Here is a 22,220-nt window from a genome sequence, read left to right as displayed (position 1 = left end):
TGATTATTATGAAATAAAACATAGGTAAGTCAGAGGAACAGTTGTGACCCATAAATATTGCTCATTACCACTCGAAAAGCCAGTGTAAATTATTCAAGCCAATTATCAAAATTCCTTCATAGGCCCCATTTTTAGAAAAATAAATATTAATCAGAAGAGAAAAAAACAACCAAAAAACCCCCACAAAAATTGTAAAAGCTCCACAAAAACTAAGCAATTGAAAATCCTAACATATATTAGTTTATTAGAGAACATATTTTTGAAGAAACCACAGCAAGACAACACCCGCATTCAGGGATAGTATCAAATCACATTTTAGCATGGGTTGACCAATATAGTTCATAATGAAAGAACTTCTTTCAATTCAGTATCTTTTTAAATACATGTATAGTACACTAAGGCAAAAAATTATTTCTAATTTTATTCCATAAAGCAAATGGAATTACAGAAGAATTATAGATATCTTCACATTTCCCCCCCTCATTTTAATAGTGAAAGATGAGGTCCATTAAAAAGAAATTTTCTTGACAAGTAAGTGGAATCAGTCAGTATTCAAACCTAGGTCCTATATTTAAGCCATCTCCTTACATCTATATGCTCTTTCCAAAGACAACCAATGAATTTGAATATTTTTCACATTATTGAGCAAATTACAAAGGTAGGTAACAGTGAACTATCACTTCTGTCATTCTGAAAGTCTCGTTCAAAAAGATAGTGTGACAATAAAATTGTTCACCATTTCATAAGTGACCATAATCTAGCAGGTACTACATCAAACTTTGGGGCAACGGTTCTCCTCATCTTCTTTTTGTTCAAAAACACCTTTGAGATCACTGTCGATGATACTATGATCCTCTTTCTTCAGAAAAAGAAAATACACATACACACAAAATTTGGAATTTCAGGGAAATCAAATACTCCCTTAAAAAGTACTTGGGAATTAAAACCTCTGACTCAGATCAAAAAACAAAGCCCAAGTTAGAAGATGTAGGTGAGTTTCTTGCCCCTGAAACCTCATCTTAGTTGAAAGAGTTTCCAAAATAAAGTTTTTAGAATTCAGTGACTAGATAACATAGTTTTAAAGGTTTCTTTCTACCCTTTATACCATTCTAATCCCATACGGAGGCCACTATGATAGCTTTGTCTGGTGTGATTAAGATCGATAAGTCTTTATCTTTTAAAGTCTAAGCAAAGTAAGAAAAGAAAACTGCATTGTTCACAAAAACAATAGAACACTTGACCATAAAGTTCAGATAAAATATTGTGAAGAACACTATTACTGCCAGCCAGTTGCATAATTTATACAATTTCCTTGACATATTCTATTTCATTATTTTACAATTAGAAATTATACTGAAAAACTAAAACTCAAAACCCAGTAGTAATTTGTGCATGTCTTTGTCACTAAGAGGACCATAACTGAACCCCAAAAGTAAATTCCAATCTTACTTTGTAAAGAGCAAAAGAATATACAAGTGTAAGAAATACCACAGTTCCCAGGGCCATGAAGCCTTTTCGGAGATACATATATGTTGAAGAGACATGGGACAGAGTGTAAGCACAGACTGCTCTCAAGGCCAACTGATTACACTCTCACAGCCCAAGTATGAGCGAATCTAAATTATGCATGCATCTGATTAAAAACTCTTAGGCTCAAATTTGCAAAGAGATGAATAAAGTTCCTCACCATATTTATGAAGAAATATATCCTTCTATATTTTCGAAATGTTTTCTTTTCAAAAACCAAAAAACCAACCAAACAGAAAAACCTCAGCTAGTCTGAAGAAAGTCACAACTGCATCGAGGTTCAGTTTTCTTAACCATCTCAACTATCTGAATATCTCAAGGAGTTTTAATAGCTCTAAATACAACATTTCTGACTTAAAGTTTTTAACAAATGAGGATGGGGCTTTACAGTTGACCACACCAATTTAACTAAAAATCTATCAAATTTGGGAAAATAACCTTTAAAAAGCTTATAATATGCTATTACATATTTTTTCCAATACTACTTTCATTTTTCCTGATCACTGACGCTTTAATAGTGGGTCTCAACTCATATATTTTAGTACTTAAAGACCATTCTAAGCTCTAAAATCAGACTTCACACTCTGTCAATTACTCAGGGACCCAGGATTTTCCCTCCTGTAAATGATCTGGCCAGACTTCAGGGACCTTTATCATCTTTATTTATTTCATGCCCAATAAAGCTTAGGACAGCATTCAGACTGCAACAAATGCTTGCTGAATGAATAAACAAACTTAGGAGTGATTGCACAGCTATGTGTTGTGCATGAGGAATTAAAAAAAAAAAAAAAAAAGAATCTGACTATGGCTTTCCATTCCTTAGGAAGCATCCTGAGGAGGGAACGTTGATAAGTAAAAAAGACTTACAACGCACTGTATTAAGTTCCACAATGGCGTGCATACACCAGGTACAATAACAACACAGAAGAGGGATGAATGAATTGTTATGAAGAGGTTATGACTGTGAATTACTAGGTGTATTCCATCCTCAGAAAATAAACTCTTTGGGAATTAGACATTTTGTACTAATCCGGCTTGTTTCACAGGTCATTATGAGAGTGATTCAGACATGTTTTTATTACTTAAAGTGTCTGGATCCAAGTGACAACCATTAACATGAAATGCTTATTCCCTCTATACTGGTCTTTCAAGGTACGTGTTATAGATTTTAAACTTTACATACATAAAAATATATTTAACTTGGAATAACTCCATAAAGAATGGAATGACCTTAATTGTGGCAAAGAAAAAGCTCTCTTAGGCAAGTGTCTGGGTAAAAATTATGAACAAAGACTTAACACAAGACAAAATTTCAATAGCAAATACTATTAAAAAAATATTGATCCTTGCTAGTAATCAAAGATATGTAAATTAAAGCAACCTTGAGATGCTATTTTATGACTGCTAAGAAAGCAGGATTCTCTTTTTATTTTTAGTACATATAACACATAATCATGGGTAAGTATTGTAGGGAATACTATTAATTTCCAACACATTTTTGGAAAGCAATATGAAATACACAACAAAAGCAATAAAGCAATTCCAAATAATTCCACTCCTAGGAATAGATACTCTAAAAATATCCCACAAAAAGTAAAAAGCAATAGAATCATTAAGTTGTTCATTTGGCACTATCCGTAGTAATCAAAAAGTGGAACGAAATCCAAAATGATCCAATTAGGGAAGAATGTTAACAAATTATTAACAATCTGATATTATGTATTCAGTAATTTATGATCACAAAGGCACTGCAGAAAAAGAACAAGAAATTTGTTTAGAAATGTACAAACTATGAAATGTCACATGTACTTTGTAAATAAGAATTAAATAGCATAAATCAACAATTTCCTCTCTTGTAGCAGCAATGCTTAAAATAAATGATAAGCTAGACACTCTCCCTACTTGTAAAAGATCATATGCAAAATTAAAAATTTGCCAGTGTAGAGGTATGCAAATTTATAGCATTAATTTTTCCCATGAACATGTCATCTTTCAATGTCTAGCGCACATGCTGCCTTTTTCAGCCACCAATTCTCATAGCGAAAGTAATATCTGCTCTGACATCTGTATTTCCAATGCATTCTGCTTAGATTTCTCCGGAAGTATTAATCAGGATCTTTGTAGCAGTCTTAGAGGACCTGCTCTGACTTGCTGGATGAAAATGGTACCTCTTCTTGCCTTCTGCATCTGCCTCTACAAAGAATAGATGTGTGACTGGTGTTTCCTGAATTTAGATATCTGAAACAAAGCTAGGAAAAAGAAACCAAAGAGGGGTTGGAAACAGAGGTGAACAGTATAGGTTCTTCTCTATACTATGGGTTACAATATTCAGATGAAAATAAAGCTGTGCAGTTTTGTTCTTTTAAAAACAAACTGAATTCACAATAAAATAGAAAAACCGGGCTTTGACTTTATCAATTAAAAAAAGGGGTTAAATGCAATATTCTAACAGTTTCTGAAAGTTACTCTTATCTAATCTTCAATTCTCTCCATATCTAAAATACACTGCATTGCAACTTAAACACATTAAAACTTATTTACTACAAATGGCCACTGAAATGAGATAAAAACCACTTTTATAATTTTCTTATATTACTATAAAGGTTTTCAAAATTTGATAAAAATTGATAGCTTTTTATTAATTTCCTTTTATCTAGAAAAGAAGATAAAAGATCACAAAGGAATCTTGCAAACAGCAAAAGACTCACTTTGCACATTTCGTGTTCTAAAAATTTTATTTGCACAAAACTTATTCTAAGAACATAATCATGGATGTGATAAAGATTAAGTTAAAAGAATATTTATTCCAGAACTGCATGTAATAGCAAAATGTTGGGTGGGCATGCTAGAAAATGTTCTATAAAAGGATTTCCATTAAATAAATTGACAGCCCATCTGTATGCTGTATTGCTACATGGACATTAAAAATATATTAAGGAATATTTATTGAGACAGGAAAATATTCAAAGTATACCGTTAAAGAAAAATGCACAAACGTACAGTGGAACTCAATTTTTGAAAAAAGAAAAAAATTAAAGTTGATTCTTGTTATTCAAGGTCGTTATGTTCTACGTTTGCTTCAAACACCGATTTAGCAAATAATTAGCTTCTAGAAGAAATACAGAGCTAGGGTCCTGCAAGAACTCTGGTCACAACATTTTTGTCAACCGGTCAATATATATTATAACCTTGTATGTGATTCTGTTTAAAGACACCTTATTCAATATATTTAGTTAACTCATTAACATTGAATTCTCAGCCAACTGCAATATAGCTCATGCCTGAACTAGGCTTACCTAAAACACATATTTTCTCCAAAATGCAAATCTCAACCTTCTCACACTTAGAAATACTAGACGACATTTCAGTACTATGCTTGTGAACCATTTTTAACAACGGAATTACAAACACAAAGCACAAAAATGTTAAAACGTGGCACTGAGCAGACTGCAAAAAAGGACACTTGTTTATAGTATAAGAACTAAACAAGAAAGCACAGTGTTGCTTTGTTCAAAATCTGCTTGGATGGTGTGTGCTAGGTGACTCAAATTGTCGTGTTTTGCACGTGTCCACAAATGACCTTGAAAGAGCTGCAAGTGCTGATTTTGGGGCTATGAATAAATTTTAGAGAGACTAGGTGAATTCACATGAATAATGAGGGTGACTGTACATATACACAATCATAGGGAAGAACTAGGTGAACATAACTAATCTAGGAACAGAAGTCTCTCCACGTGGCAGCCAAGTAGGTCTGTTACAGTAGATATTTATTTTCATCTTTTTGCTCATCTGTTTCAAAGTAATCTTATCATACTTCAATATTAATACTTATAAAACTTATAATATTTCAAACTTTTAATTTATCATTAAAATTACACGATTATCTATTCAAATTTTCTACAGCAATAGCACTAACTTTTTGATTAAAGGGAGAAAACTATTTCTAACAAAATCCTTTAAATTACGGTGTTTTCATCATATTTTAAGAACTACCTTGTCTACGGCCATGCTATCCTGAACAAGCTCAATCCCATCTGATCTCAGAAGCTAAGCAGGGTCGGGCCTGGTTAGTACTTGGATAGGAGACCACCTAGGAAGACCAGGTGCTGTAGGTGTAAAAAATAAAAAAATAGAGGATTGTAAGCTGACAAGGTCCTTGAAATCTGTGAGGTCAACCAAGGGTTGCCTCGCCTAAAAATAAAAAAAAAAAAAAAAAGAACTACCTTACACTGTTAAGCATTTTGTAATATTAGGAGTTATTCAAAATTAACCACGTCCCTTAAATATTGGCAGTATCTACTCCATAGGAACTAAAAGGAATGCAGGTCAATTCTATAATTCTATGGAGAAAATGCCAGATTAAGAGAAAATAAACTCAAGTTATTTACAGAATATATAATTCACTTTCAAAACATTCATGTTGTATCTCATTTTTAATGTTTGAAGTCACATGAATAAGGTTATTATCATTTCTAAGATTTCATCTAACATTTTTATATCAATTAAAATCTTAAAAGTTATTATTTACATAGTAAAAACAAAGACAATTGGTAAGAAGCCACTATAAAGTTTATTAAAGGCAGAACCAAACCAAAACCAAATGAATTAGGGTGAAGAGAAGATAAATACTAAATATAAGTAAAAAATAAGGACAAAATCAAATATAAATATGAAATACTACCCTGATAAGAAAAAGAGCCTACGGAATTATAAGAAAAACTGACGGGCAGTGTGATATTAAAAAGGGAGCAAATAGCAAGTAAAAAGATGCACAATTTCGGAGAAAAAGTTTAGATCGTTTTGAGCATTTTTGAGTACATTCAAACGTAGGAATAACCATCAGCTTGGCCCATATGTTAAACACAAAGGTCAAAGAATACTATATTTGAAACAAACATCTGTGAAATTATGGATGTTTATCCAACAAAAACAGAAGTATTCCTAGATTTACAAAATAGAAACTTATGATTCTTTAAGTTCTGTGATGAACATTCGTTCCTTTATCCATACATCCAACACCATCCATCCATCAATATTTACTGAGCACTGATGTTTGTAAAGTACTTTCTTGGCCACTATACAGATATCATGTGTGATGGTTAATTTTATGTGTCTTATTTACTGAACTACAGGGTGCCCAAGTGTTTGGTCAAACATTACTCTGGGTGTTTCTGTGAGAGTGTTTTCTGGATGAAATTGACATTTAAATAGGCAGACTGAGCAAAGCAGATTGCCCTTCTTAATGTGGATGAGCCTCATCTAATCAGTTGAAGGCCTGGCTAGAACAAAAAGGCTGACTCTCCACTGAGTATAAAAGAATTCCTCCTGCCTGACTGCTTTTGAACTATGATATCAACTTTTTCCTGCTTTTGGACTTTAAATGAAACATCACCTTTCCCTGGGCCTTGAGCCTGAAGGCCTTGGGGCTACAACTACACCATCAGTTCTCCTAGGTCACCAGCTTGCTGACTCACCCTGCCGATCTTGAGAGCTGTCAGCCTCCATAATCACGTGAGCCAATTCCTTAAAATAAATCGTGTGTGTGTGTGTATGTGTGTGTGTCCATCCTTCCCATTGGTTCTGTTTCTCTGAAGAACGCTTTCTAATACCACTATGGTATATATGAGCAAGCCAGAGGGGGTCCTGAGGTTTTTCAAACCTGGTATAGGGCACAAATTCTTTGTGGTCTGCAGTCTAGCTTGGCAGATTTTTCAACCATGAGAGAATCTAATACTACTCATGTACACATTTTCCCAAAGTTTCAAGAACCTAAAAACTTTTTGTTGGAACTTAAATGACTACAATTATTAGAACTTCTACAGTTAGTACAGTCAATTTGAGAAGGTAACACAATAGGCCACCACATGGCAATGACATGTGCCAACTAACGAGCTGAAGGTTTGTCCCAATCTGTCCCATTGAGCAAGAAGGTTTGAATGAAGGTGAATGAGACAAACAGTGTGAAGAGGGGTAAACTGGAATTCACTCAAATAAATACTTTAAAAGAGGGAATTTTTGAAAAGTTTGCTAACAAGTATTAGTATCATATTATATGTGGCACATCATATGTCATTTCTGATCTCAACACATACATTCTAGGACCTCAACCCCCAGTTGAGAAGTGACCAACCACTGTGCACAGTGATTTGTGAAAGCAAAACATATTTTACCTAACATATTTTAGCTAACATAGCTATTTCTATGACTAGAATTAATGCTCGTGAGTTAAATCACTTTCCAGTTATATGGTACCTAAAATACCTTGGTAGTTTGCTTCCTACTTAATACCTCATTTTATATCCAAACTTTTGTTCCAAGTATTTCAGAGCTTCCTGTGTTCAACAAATTTAGACTGCTCAAATAAATTCTACCTCCCTAGCAGTGTCATATGACCTCTGTGGCTATTTATGTGACCTTCCTGACTACACACAACTTATTTTTCATCTACCATAATGAGGGTAGTGGTAAATTTTCCTGTCCTTCAAAGTCATCTGCACCTGTATGCATTTCTTTAACAGGAACCTATTAACGTACTTCTCCAAAAGCCACCTGGAGACTTGACTGTAACCACACCTGTGATTTATAAACAAATACACCCTAACACATTTGGAAATTTAATGTCACCCAGCTTATTTTAATACCTATGTGCAATTTAATTTGAGTAAAATATTATGTTTGCCTGAAATAACAGTTCTTGGGGATTCAGAGTTTTAAAAGGAGAGAGAATTGATTGAATTACAATAATAAACTTTTCTGGAATCCACGAAACTAAAGTGCACAGCTTGAAGTGCACAAATAGATTACAAAAATTCACCCTAAGCATGAAAAGGTTTCTAATTTCCTTGGCTGCTTAAGAAGAATCCCAAATACATGAAAGTAAAATAATGACTTTACCTTACAAAGACTCCCTACTTTGGCCATTGTGAATATCCCATTAAAGCCAAAATGAGCCACTTGTACACCTGTTTCCGTTTTTCCCTGACCCCTCCATTTTCAACTGGTTATCTTTCTATGTCTCAAACTGCTCAAGAGTGAATGAGGATGAGACGCTAAAGCATGTTCTCATTTCCCAAGGCCAACTACCATTACCATGGAACTGAAACCCTCTGCCATTAAACTGGACTGTGTCTTAGTTTTCCAGTTAGAAGACAGAGCAAAAATAAGTGATTCCTCTCTCTCTTTGGGGGAAATGTCTATATTTTCTATAAACCAAGGAATCATCAGTTAATTTTAGTAGAAAAAAAAAAGTTATTTTTTACTCTACTAAATGGAGAAATGAAATCCCAAGTGTTTGGAATCGATTGACTGCAAAATGCCTAAAGAATTAAGAAATGAAAATTTCAAGCACAGTCTGGGTATTCTAATTCATCTTTGCAAAATCATTTCTTGAAATGTTTTGTTTGTTTGTTTGTTTATCCTACCTAGAAACACAGAGTTTAGTAGCACAAACCAATGTCCTTGCTTTCTGGTTCTGTATATCCAACTCTGCAATCAGAGCAGTAGACCCTCTACAGGACAAGAGGCCCATTTCCACATTGAGTACCCAATAGTAACTGACAGTAGCTGGTACTCTGGAGAAGAGCAATTGCAGAGCAGATTATTTGTTTTTAAGTGAACATGTGCATTATTCCCTTGCCTTTTTAAGTCAAGAGTTTAGGCACATAATATATATTAAATATAGAAAATCTTAAAACATATCTTGTGGTTTGGAGTGAATTAATCATTAGAAGTCTTATTTATTTGGCTTACTTGTAGGCAAGGTGGCAAGAGTTGGGGGTAATGGCCCCAAATTACTTATCTGAGGAACTAAAATGGAAATTAGAAGGAAACATAAAGTAATAAAACAGACTATAAGCATATAGTGGCAATGCTAAATACCTAAGAATCCCTAACACTGCAACTGAAACTGGTTTTCAGTTTATAAAAAAAAATTGGGTGTAAATTTTAAGTCAGGAAAAATACATACAGACATAGAGCAGAGCTTATTAGAATCATTAAAACATTATTTGCCTAGAAAGAACACCCTGTTTCTACTAGTTACTTAATAAGTGAAGTGATATAAGTAAGGGTCTTAAGCCCAACTGATAAACTCTTATTATCATATACTTACATATAACCAAAAAACATTTTTGGCTCTAATATGAAAATAGGTTGCAAACCATAAATACCAATGGCCCAGGAGAATGTAGAACAGCACTTTTTCTGGCAAACTCTACCAGCCGTGGCCAGTGACATGGAGTTCTTGAAGCACTCTCTTGATGCCAACTGGCTGTGGCATTATCCTATCTGTCTCTCCAATAAAACAATCGGTGTTAGTTTCAGTTGGTTATATTATTGATTTTGGTTACTTAAACATATTTATAATGAAGGGAGATTATAAATAAAGTTATGAATAGTTTCTGTTGTTTCTGTATCAAATATTATGACTGTGAAATATTTATCATACATATTCATCAAAAAGTTCTCAAAACATTTGCTTATGAAGAAATTAACTAAAAAGTAATTAAAAGTACACAGATATTTGTTCTATACATAGAATTTGGTTACATGAAAGTTGAGATTATAACTGATGGTATCTTGAAATCAAGGGTCATTAACAGATGGTATTTAATTTTCATCTCCCTTCCCATATTTTTTAAAAAACATGAAGTAATGCAAGAATTAAATTAAGTGTTTTACATAGTATTCCTATTCCTTTACATTATCTTATGGAGCTGTTATTAGGATCAATAGTCTTAAAATTGGATCATAAGAAAAGTAAAATTATCCTCATCCAAGTAAAATTATCCTCATTCTTATAAATAAATTGAATTAAACATACTTGAATAGGAAAAAATTTAATTAACTAAACATCTACATATATACACACACGAAAGCTAATTCACCATAATGAAGTACACTTAAAATTCACTCCTTTTCCAGGTTCACAGCATGATTTTTTGGAAAAGTTGTCTTATAGTTATTAGAAAGAATTTTCCATGGTAAAAATACTTGACTTGGGGCCAGGAGTCCAGGATTATAATCCTTATACTACTCTTTAGCTGTGTGTCCTTGGGTAAGTCATTTAATCTCTCTGGACCTCATTTCCTTCAACTGTAAACTAAGAAGGTTGTGGTTGAAAAGCTCCAAAGTTCCATCCTGCTCTAATAACCTATGAATCTGTAAGAGATAAAGTTCATAAATATTCCATAATCTTCCTTTTACCAAAATGTTACTTCCAAATATAGATAACCTTTCATGACACAAAGCAAATGTTATGACAAGGTACTTTTCGATTAATGCAAATCCTAAAGTTACTATTTAAAACAATTCAAAAATAGAGCAGACTCTATCAAGATGTTGTGATTTTGGATATTTCAGAACACGACATAGGGATCACATGCCAATCAAAAAAATCTGAATGAAGAAATTATTAACTATAAATTTTTCAGAGCTCTGGAATACTTCCAAATTCCTTCTTTTTCAAAATAAGTTTTTTATAAGAAGAAATTCAGTAAAGTCTTAATTAAAATGAACCCATCAATTATACATATTTAAAGTTTAGAATTATTTTTTATTCCAATCTTAGAAGAAAAGTTAAATCTGACAACAGAAGTTTATATCAATTATTCAATAAAATTTTTCATTCTCCTCTAACTTTTGGGGCATGGCCTATGTCATGGAACTCTATGATGAAAATTCAAATTCAAAAAATTATTCATCCAGGTCAATGCATGGTCCTTAATCAAAAATATAATCACATTCAATAATGATGTTAATAATGATGTTTTAACAGCTAAAGTAATACATTTTATAAAGAGTTTTAAAAAATAAAGCTTGAATGTAAATAGATCCCTGGTTAACCTCTACATGACTTAATTAACCAAGAAGAAAAAAACCCAACACTCTACTACGTGGATGAGTTAATTGAAGATTTAATGTTAAAGCAATAACTAGAAGTTGCAGTAGATGGAAAATGAGTAGCATACATTCTCTTTAATACTATCCTCATGATTATCCTTCACTCACAGGGCTTAATCACAAGTTCTCTGCTGAGATTTTAAATGCGAAATTCTTGAAAATTTTTATTTCCTGCCAGCAGTCAGTTACCATTAGCAAATGTGGGACAGGAAAGTGTTATACACAGCTGATGGGCATCAAGGTACCAAGTTTTATTCCCTCCAAGACAGGTGGTTAAACTTATTTTTCCAGCTGAGAAAGGAAAAAAAAAACTACAGAAATTACCCACGACAGGTATAAATTTATAGATATGATTTTTTAAAAATCATGTAACATATAACTACGAAACAATGAGGGAATCCACAAGATGAACTACTTACTCGTCTCTTTCTGAATTTTAAAGCCTCTCCCATTTCACAGACTCTTGTTTCTTGCTTACTTATTCTTTTTAACTATTTTCCTATATTCATGGTATTTATTTTTTTATTTAAAAATCTATATTTTTTATTAAAAAATCAAATTCAAGTGCTTAAAATAATTTATAATTTTGATTTAGCATCTCTAATTGTATTATTTATATCACAGGTAGCATGAGATTTTTTTCGGTTTATCTAGTTACACTAATGTTTGGCTAAAATTATTTTGAATATAAAAACAAAAATCAAAATTATGTATAAAGAGGCAACCCAGTACGGCACTGATTAGAAAACGCACACACACACACACACACACACACACACTCATATACACACCCTAAACTAAGCATTCATTACTAATTCCACAACAAATATTTTCTTAGGTGATAACAAACCTGAAAACAGTAAAGCTGAAAACGCCCACAAGTTTGACAATTAAAAGGAGGAAAAGTAGAATGTACTACTTAGTACATTTACTATATTAATGTCTTATAAAAATTAGCGTATAATATGTTATCTGAATCAAGACACCTAAAACCAAAACATGAACCTAAATCTACAACACCTCATGCTCAATACCTACAGATACTCTGTTTAAAATGTTGAAAAATTAGTTGTTTCTTGGTGTGTGATAGTAAAGACTGAAATGAGAGGTGGTATGCATATTAATTAACACAGAAACCACTGAATTGGCTGCAACACAGAGGACTGTAGGAACAGTAATACCCAAGGCATTTAAAATTACACAAGGCTAAATAGGGAAAAAGTCAGTGCAAAAAACTAGACGAACTGAATAAATGACTTAATAGAAATACAATATGTATGCTATAATACTGATAAAATATTGGTACAAATCTTGCATTTACAAGACTCATTCCCCTAATATTAAGAGTTACAAAGAAGTATATTAGAGTTCTTCTCGATTATATATAAAGAAGCAGTCAATAAAACAAAGAGAGTGGCAGGGAAGACTGCAGAAGGTCAGAGAGGCAGCTGTCAAAAGAAGTATGTTTCTCTTTAGAAAAAAAAAGTGAAAGTTTTTATGCATTTTAATTAGCCAGCTTGCAAAAAAAAAAAAAAAAATCAGTTGAAGACTACTAATTATCACCTTCCAGACTCACTAACACTTTGTAGTCTAGCAAAAGGGAAGAAAAAGGGGGGAGGGAGAAAGAAAAACACCTTCCCACTCCATGCCATTAAGGAGAAAGAAAATAAAGGTTTCTTCCAGCATCCTTGCAAAAGAGATTGACATGATTTATCTTCAAAGAACTTTCTTGTTTACAATACAAATCTTCCCCTCTGCTACAAATTTAACTCGATTATCTGGTGAACAGTTTCCACAATAAAACCTGGTAGACAGAGGAAGTAATAACCTTTCCATTCCCACCCCCCATTTGACAGCCTGCAGGTTTCAAGAGCGAAAACCTCTCTTGCTTATCCCATTAACATGTACCTGTTGAGAGGGTGCAGAAACCCCTGGAAAGATAAATGGCTCGTTTTCTTTTGACCAGACTTTTGAGACAACTTCTAAAGATCTGAAAAAAGTGCTAAAATCTCTCAGTTGCTTATTTGATCCATAAATTTTAAAATTACTATGGGAAACATATCTATCTACTTAAAAGCATCATTAACTCCTTCTGGTCAATGGAATCTACAGTCATTGGTACATATCTAGTCATCGTTGAAGGACAAACTGCAAATATTCAAAGAAATAGATCCATCTGTTGAGAGAGCAAATAAGTGAAATGCAATCACACTTGAGTCCTGGGCAATTCTAATTCACCCTGACAGACTGGGGCTCAGCTTTTAGTCAAGCAGCTGCTCAAAGACACATTTGTGTCCCTTTAAAAGTCAAACACACCAGCCATCCAATGAGGACTTTCAGAAAATCAAGTTTATTCTAAGTCCTCAAAATGCATTTATGCATGCCAGAAACACGCAAACCTCAATTACAAAGTTATAAATTCCAGTTTTTCAATGATAATATTTTGCATTAGGCAGAAGACATCAGAAGATTTTAACTAGCCAATTTCTATTGATGTGAACTCAAAAACATCAGAGGCACTTTAAATAAAACCAGGTCACAGGTAGAAGATAACGGCTTTTCCCAATTTCTTAACTTTACCTAGATGTAGCAGTAATATCTAAACAGCAACAAAAAGTTTCCCTCTTTTTCCTCACAGTCTTAGAATTAACTTTACCTGACCAGTCAAGAAATGCAGAAAAATGAAACCAACATCCAGTCATACTTCAGTAGGCTTTGTTTGTGCCGAACATTAAATAATGCTCTGACAACACTACAGCGTCTTCTCCAGTACTAAAAGCAATGTGATTAATCTTATTAAACCAGCATCTGAACCATGGCCAGATGCAATGGGAGAATAATTAGATTGCTAATAACATAAATATGTATCTATAAACTCCTATTTCCGGAGCTAGGAGCCAAAGAGAAAGTTCATTGTTGAAATACTGATACAAATTAAGAAAACAGTCCATAGAAACAAGATTCCTATGCGGCAGAATAAATACATTTTGGTAGACTGGCCTGTGGCCCAAAGTAGCCTTTTCCTTTTCTTTTAATTTTTATCACTGTTAGGACAGAGAACAGTTTTACTAATTTACAAAGAAACGACAAACAAATAAAAAGTAAAACATCATTTAATTTTAAGTGTGTGTGTATGGGGGTCCCTATGAATCCCTACGTATTAAGAAGTAAAGACCAATGTTATCCATCTCCTGACATAGTTCATGAAGGATGTAAGGAGAAAGGTTCATTGAGCATAATGAAAACTTAAAGTGGAAGGAACTCTTTGGTCATGGCTCCTTCTGCGTATAATAATAAGCAAAGCATGAGAGGCCAGATATGGACTGATCGCACAAATAAGACACTTTGGACTGTTAGTCTCAAAAACTGGGGAATGATTTACAATTGCAAATTTCAACATCATTCACAACACAACCAAATCTTAGCTTCCAGGTGATTTCATAAATGACTGCTGTCAAAATCTTATGAATGTCACTTTTCCCTAGTATTTTGGAATATGAAACTCGGGCGGGGGGACGACAACAACAACAACAAAAAACCTTCCATGGCTAGGTAATCTGAACAGGAAATTTATTATTTTTTTTAACAGTTTATGAAATTATGTATCTTTATTATTGTTAAAAGCATTTAACTAGTGTCAACACTCATGGGGGTTGTTAATTCCCCGTTCATACGCCAAAACAGTATTTTCAAAAACAAATGTTATTTTCTTCCTTTTTCAATGATAAGTCAAGAACTTTCATACCATACTTTTGGAGAAAATTATTTTTCATAGGAAGAACTGTTATGGCAAGAGTATACAAACACAGAGCCATACGATGTCCTTTCTTGCGATAAGAGGCGAAAAGCGATGAACCTGACACACTTGGGAGTTTATTCTCTTTCTGAATTATGAACTTGGTCTTGCCCATATTAACATACAAAACGAGAACCTGTTCACACTGTACTAATTACACACGGAGACCTCTGCTGTTATCTCCACCGTGTAGCATTGTCCTCTGGTTAATTCTGCTTCGTTTTAGTTCCAGACAAAGGCCAACAAACAGTGTTTCCCTATATGAGACCTCTATCAGCCGCATTCCTTCACTGCATCAATTATTTCTTGAGAATGAACCTTTGCCTTTGTTCCCCAATCCTAAAACAATGAATCTGCTCTGCAAGCTATTGGGCCGCCCCACCTAAGCATCAGCAGGAGTTACTAGAAGAGGCACAATGAATATATACTTGTCCCTCGGTATTTGCAGGTTATTGGTTCCAGGACCCTCCTCAGAAACCAAAACCCCCAGATGCTCAAGTCCCTTACATAAAATGGTGTAGTATTTGCACATAATCTACTCATATCATCCCATATACTTTATATCATCTCTAGGTTACTTATAATATCTAATATAATATAAGCTCTATGTAAATAGTTGTTATACTGCACTGTTTAGGGAATAATGACAAGAAAAAAGTCTGTACGTGTTCAGTACAGACTCAACTATTCTAGGCCTATACATAGTACACATTGGCAATAAGATAACATTTAAAAAAATATTTTCGTTCTGCATTGGTTGAATTCATGGATGCAGAACCCACAGGTACAGAGGGCTGAGTGCACGTGCTATTGAGGAACTAAAGGTAGACTGAGAATGCCTTTCTGTTGTCAAAAGAAGAGATGAACATGACATAAATATATGACATTAGTGCTAATGTAAATGTGCTATTTACTGCAGCAGAGTTTAAAGGAGAAAGATGCCTATGTAGGCTGCAGTTGAACCTGAAGCCAGAGAGAAGAGGCCAGACTTGGCCAAGAGTATCCAGTTGCAGAGGACAAGGCTGGCTACAGAACCCAAATTGCTGTTCTCCAAATTGTAGCTTTTCTTCACCAAGCCACAATGTCTCCATGATCTATTTCATAGAAGAGGCAGGACTTAAGGCAAATCAAGCTGAACTGAGTTAGTTTGGCAGAGAAATACAAGAGGATGATAAAGAAAGATGATGAGCTGATAGTCTGACCAGTCATGGAAGGTGGGCCTCCTGGCTTAGCGTTGTGAGGGAAGAGAGTTCATATCAAGTCTGCTATCAGCTCCCAAGGCTGACCTTCAGTGGCTCGCCTGGCCTAGTTACAGGCCTTGAAAACAGGCAAGACAATTACTGCCAGGGAAGGAAACAACAGAGCAGGACTTCTATTATCGAATCTCAAAGCCTCATAGTTTGGCCTCGGCCTCACCCTTCCTCTTGGAGCCCGCCTGCTGACCTAGATGGAGACATGTCAGAGCTTTTGAGCTGGATGCCCACGTGTATATGTGTTCCTCGCCCCCACCCCGACAATGAAATCTCACATTTCCTCTTTTCTCTCTGGTTTCATCTGGATTTTGAATGTTACTTAACATAACCTTGAAATAAAAGTGTTTTTTTTAAAAGATTGGAAACATATGTATTTGAGCTAATAACACTGTCTACATTAAAAAAAGAAATAACTGTGCTATAATTTGTGTAAGTGAAAGAATCTTAGGAATCATCTAAGACCTATCATTTTATAAATGAAGTAATTCAGGTCAAAGAAGCAGGTGGTATTTCTTTGAAATTAAAACCCTTGAATTCTCAGATGTCTTGATCTGCCTGAATCTGTTTGAGTGAGAAGTGTCAAATGCAGGCAGAAAGAACACTAAACTTAAATGTCAGAGATTCATATTTTGGTTTAATCTATGCTACCCATTACCATGGAGACTTAAAAAAAAATAAAGATGTTTACTTCCTTTAAATCCAGTTTACTAATATGCAACATGGAAAGATCAAGAGTTTGAGATAGACTCTGAAGTTTTTTTTCCAGACCTAAAGTTCTATGACTCTTTTCCAAGCCGAACAAGAGTAAATAATGAGAATAAAGTATATTTAACTTAAATGCTTTTATAATAATTATTTACAAAATTTTAAGCTAATCAAGTTTTACAAGGGTACACTTATTTTTTACATATTTTATTTCCTAGCCTCTGCCACACATACATATTTTTTAAATCTACAAAACTAGGAGGACAGGTTGACCTTAGCATTTAAGGGTAACAGAAAATGAGCCTAATGGACAATTAGCCGTTAAGAGTTAGATATATTTAGCAGTTTAGAAATGTACTATCAGTACCCTGAAAGTATTTGGAAAGTTTCATCATCAGTAGATAGAGCATGAATCATGTCTATGTCACTACCCAACCACTCATCTAATCTCTGCCACTGTGAATGCAAGATGCTATGTCTCCAGAGCTGGTTTGTTTCATATTTCAGCTCCACGGCCACAGACACATTCAACAAACCAAAATAAAACCTGCTTTCTGCATTCACTGTCCTGAAATGGGTTAGTGATGTCTCCGCCTGCAGAATTCCACACCATGATCTTAATGAGCAAAAATGCACTCAGAGCTGCCCTTAGCAGAGAGGACACCAAACGGCCAACGAAAAGGCCACACTCAAATTTCTTTGAAGGAGTCACCAAGGTGATAGATTCAGCAAAAGGCTGTGAAGTTCATATAAAATTTCACTAAAGCTTCAAACACTCTTAAAGTAAATTTTCAGGTTGGTATGAAGAGAAAATAGTTTCTTAAGACTTCATTGTAGTGCTCATTTGGTCCCCTTTTAATATCCAATAACTTTTACTTCCATGAAGTAATGTCCTCTAATTGGTAACTCAAGAGTTATTTTAAAAGGAAAAAAGAAAAAAAAGTTCCTGAGGATCCCTGCCCATGTCCAAAGCAGTGGATTTACAAACTCAAACACACAGATCAAAAAAAAAAGGAACTCAAACACGCAGTCAAAGCCCACATTCTAAGACCCCTTATCTTCACAGGCTGGCAAGCAAACAATGCATGGCCATTGAAACAGTGTCCATGAATTCTCTTAAGGATGAAAATTCCAAGCACAGAGACAACACAGGAAAGGAAATAGAGGAGGCCAAATTTGTAGAACGAAAAAAAATTTCTTTGCTAAAATTTAAGAATACTAGAGGAGTGGTCAAAAGTACAAGGAAGTATTCATAGAATATTTCCTTTCAACACAATCTGTACTTATCAGGCCTTGGGTGAAATAATGAATCTGGGTGCTAGGGTGCAAATAAACTATATAGATTCTATAGCAGTGCAGCCCACTGTAAATATTATGTGAACCGCATCTGTAATTTTAAAGTTTCTTGTAGTGAGTTTTTTTTTAAAAGGGTAAAAAAGAAACAAGTGAAATTAATTTTAATAGTATATTTAATTTAACCCAACATATCCAAAATATCATTTAATATGTAATTAATATTTTTTTAAAAGGAGACATTTTATTCCTTTTTTTTTGTACTCAGTCATCAAAATCCAGAGTAGCCTCATTACAAATGCTCAATAGCCACATGTGACTACATGCTGCCATACGGAACAGAACATTTAAATGCATGAATAGTTTTAATGGTCTGGAATGCAGAATTGTCAAAATGCTATGATAAGCCAGGAGAAGGGGAAAAGAGATTTAAAAAAAAGCATATGTTCATCAAAGATGTGGCATAAATATTCCCTGTTGCCTGAGAAGGTGAAATAGAGATTAGGCAGACATGATATACGAATGACTTAAATTCAGGCGTTGGAAAGCACTTTATAGCTACTGGTACTGAAACATTTCTACTACAGGCATTTATATCATTCCTCTTCCTCAGACTACAGTACAAAAATGAGCAGGATTTTAAAAATAACTTATAATTAGCTCTGAAAAAGGAAAGGGGATATCACATACTATTGCTATATATTCCATCATGTTTTTAATGATGAATCCTAGTGAATATAAAGTTACCCTCTATAAAACACTGAGTAATTTATGTAAACCGCAAGAAGGCATAATGAAGATATGCATTTTCCTTTTTAAAAACCTAAGGGAAAATGACAGTATAGTGAAAAGGAAAAAGACTATGTAAAACAGGAGAATTTGGAAAGAAATCAGATTTCCTGGCATTGAGCAGTGTCATCCCTCTACTCCAACAATTAAGATGTTAGGAAGAACAAGAAAACCGGATTCTAAAATATTTCCAATTTACTCCAGGCTTATATGCACACACAACTAATTATTTTTTCCACTGATACTCCAATGTACAATTAGTACAGAAACGTGTTCAACAAGAATAAGTGATTAAATATTTCATATCTGAATTACTTAACTTTTATTTGAATTTATTTCTAAATTTAACTGACAACTGATGAGCAATAAAATGGGCTTTAGTTTATTTTAAATGGTCTTCTTCTCCTTTAACTTCTGTAGTATGTAGCTGTCAAAGACGGTTTTTAATAACGACTCACCTATCAGACTATATTTCAACACTGACATTATCTAGGTTTGGTGTCAGTAAAATACTTAGGTTAATATAGCATGAGAGGTTTTAGTTATGGGCCTCTAAATTTTGAGGCCTTGAGTCTGTATTAATATGCCATGACCTTAGGCACATTGCAACCGTTGGCTCAATCTGTCCATCTTCTAGAAAAATCAATGTAGCACTCTCCATCTAAATTGTAGGTTGCTTTATTAATAAATACTTTTTAAAAGTATGTTACAATAAACAGTATTAAGGTTTACCTTGTTTGTCAAAAATATTTCGGCTCCCAGTGGTTCTCAGCTATTTTCCTGCCCAACCCACCAGAGGGAAATGACAAATCCTTAAGAATGACAGGACTCGTAGGTGGTGACTCAGTGATGTCAAAAAGGGAAGGTGCCACCACCCCCCTCCACACACACACACACACACCCTCACTCTTGGAGAATGTATCTTGCCTATTAAAATCCACTGAGCCAATAACCTTGGAATACCAGAAGTTTCCTGCCTTTACTTAAAGGCTAAGGACCAAAGTGATACCCTAGAAAGAACTGGAGATACCCTAGAAAGAGCTGGCTCTTGCGGGGGAGTTATAGCTGAAAGATTTTATGGGAGACATTCCTGACCAAGATTACTTAACCCACAAGGTGCCACAGTGATCACTTTCACCAGAAATGCCACATAGAAAGGGAGCATGAGTCATATGGTTTTAATTCCTGCCCTACTCTTCAGATCCTCCAAATCGGAAGATGCAGGAATGTGTCCAGCATGAATCACCACGCTCTTCTGGGGCTTACGCTTCAGTACCTATCAGTGACTGGGAAGAGGAAATCAAATTAGTCAACCCTTAAGGATTCTCTAACACAGGCCAAGGTTTCCCACTGGCTGGTGACAAAGCTTCTCACAGATCACTGGAATCTTTCTCAGAGAATTTTCCTGAAATCACAGCCCTTGGCTGTCAAGCTCGATGATCAACAGGGAGTCACCTGTAGCCTCATTAGAACCATACCAGAGCCACCACGATCTATTTACTGGCCAGCTTTTCCAGTTTGCCCAGAATATTCCAAAGTCAAGTAACTAATGTTAAAATTATTACTTCCATTTACACAAACGTGCATTGTAAGTCAATTTTTACAATGATTTTTTTTAAAGTGACAGAATGAGTAAGACAACTGAACTCTACTTCGCCTTGTATGACCTGGTCTAGATTTGTCAAGCACGTATCAAGAAAATATATAAACGCAATCGATGTTATAAAATATGAATACTTATTTTTTATTAGGTCAGTTTGTTTCTCCGCACTATATCCTTCCTTGAGAAGGCTTGTCCTTTATTCCGACATTTTTGGTGTTAAATGGTGATTTATTTAATGCAATGGTTATTTATTTATTTAAAATGGTGTTTATTTAATGCAATGTTTCTCAACTAATCTGAAGTGGAGCCGAGGTGGTGATGCTAACACAGGTGAGCGGCTGCAAATACGGAAGAAGCTTGCTTGCTGCCCACTCATCTCCTGCTGTGTGGTCCGGTTCCTAACAGGCCACAGATGGTATCAGTTTGCAGCCCAGTAGTTGGGGACCCCTGCTCTAAAGGAATAGCTGCTTGTTTTACGTAGTAAGTACCTATCTTAGGAATGAAGAGGGAAGAATCAGTATTTCATCTTTTTAAAAACTAGATTACTCAAATTTTGTAGGCAGGGTAGTGTTCATTAAACAGCTTCATCTCCCACAACTGTGCCTGCAGTCCGGTTTTCGTACTCTTACAAATTACAAATTACAACGTATTTAAAATAAATCTTCGAATTCTCCAAGTTTAAAAAGTGGCTTGTTCGCCTTACTCGTATTTTTCATACTTATATTTAATATTCCCTTAGAATTAAAATTGATTTCTACAACCAAAAGGAGAAACAAAGACACTCAAAGAGACATCCATTCACCTACTTGTGAAAACCAAAGCGTTCTAAATAAGATTAACTGAGACTAGAAACCCCAACCTCAAATTAAGAAAACTAAATTCATGTAGTCAGATATGTGACCCTAGGGGAATATGGCTAAAGGAAAATGATACAACTGGGACAAATGTTCATAACCAGCAGGTCAGAGATATCCCTCCCAGGCTGACCACCTGGCCCCTCACCGGTAGGGAATACACAACCGCCTGGGCTGCCCACACCAGGCTCACGGCAACAGCTTCTCTTGTGAGCTGGTTCAAGGAGATTTTATGTAAGTGCCCCTAGAATACAGAAAGAGGTTTCATGCTATATAACTCAGGGACTAGAGCTCAACATCACTATATCATAAATTTTATTCATGTAGAATTTAAACTATCAAGAGAAGTATGCAGCCTTAAGATAAGATGAATTACACAGATGTGTGCACAAATCCTGCTTTTGTAAAATGTGGCTTTAAAAATGCTGACTTTTTGTTTTATTTTGTGCTATTTTTAAGATAAAAGTGACCAGTAAAATGATAATCACAGACCTGAGAGG

General features: G+C 34.6%; 1 protein-coding gene, 1 long non-coding RNA gene and 1 pseudogene across 3 annotated transcripts in view; 1 reads left to right on the top strand and 2 right to left on the bottom strand.

Annotated features, from left to right (window-relative positions):
- The window catches only part of CDH2 (cadherin 2), a 197,157-nt gene that overhangs the window by 122,224 nt on the left and 52,713 nt on the right, over positions 1–22,220 (bottom strand). The window lies entirely within an intron of this gene.
- Positions 218–5,567, bottom strand: LOC111739848. The gene is made up of 2 exons (XR_002780385.1): positions 5,521–5,567; positions 218–3,776 (listed from the first exon to the last, which is right to left on the bottom strand). It is a non-coding gene; the product is annotated as an uncharacterized LOC111739848 (long non-coding RNA).
- Positions 5,524–5,642, top strand: LOC111739940 (annotated as a pseudogene).

The sequence above is a fragment of the Pteropus vampyrus genome, unplaced genomic scaffold (assembly GCF_000151845.1).
Source record: "Pteropus vampyrus isolate Shadow unplaced genomic scaffold, Pvam_2.0 Scaffold55, whole genome shotgun sequence".
Classification (NCBI taxonomy): domain Eukaryota; kingdom Metazoa; phylum Chordata; class Mammalia; order Chiroptera; family Pteropodidae; genus Pteropus; species Pteropus vampyrus.
This window is presented reverse-complemented; position numbering and strand designations above follow the sequence as displayed.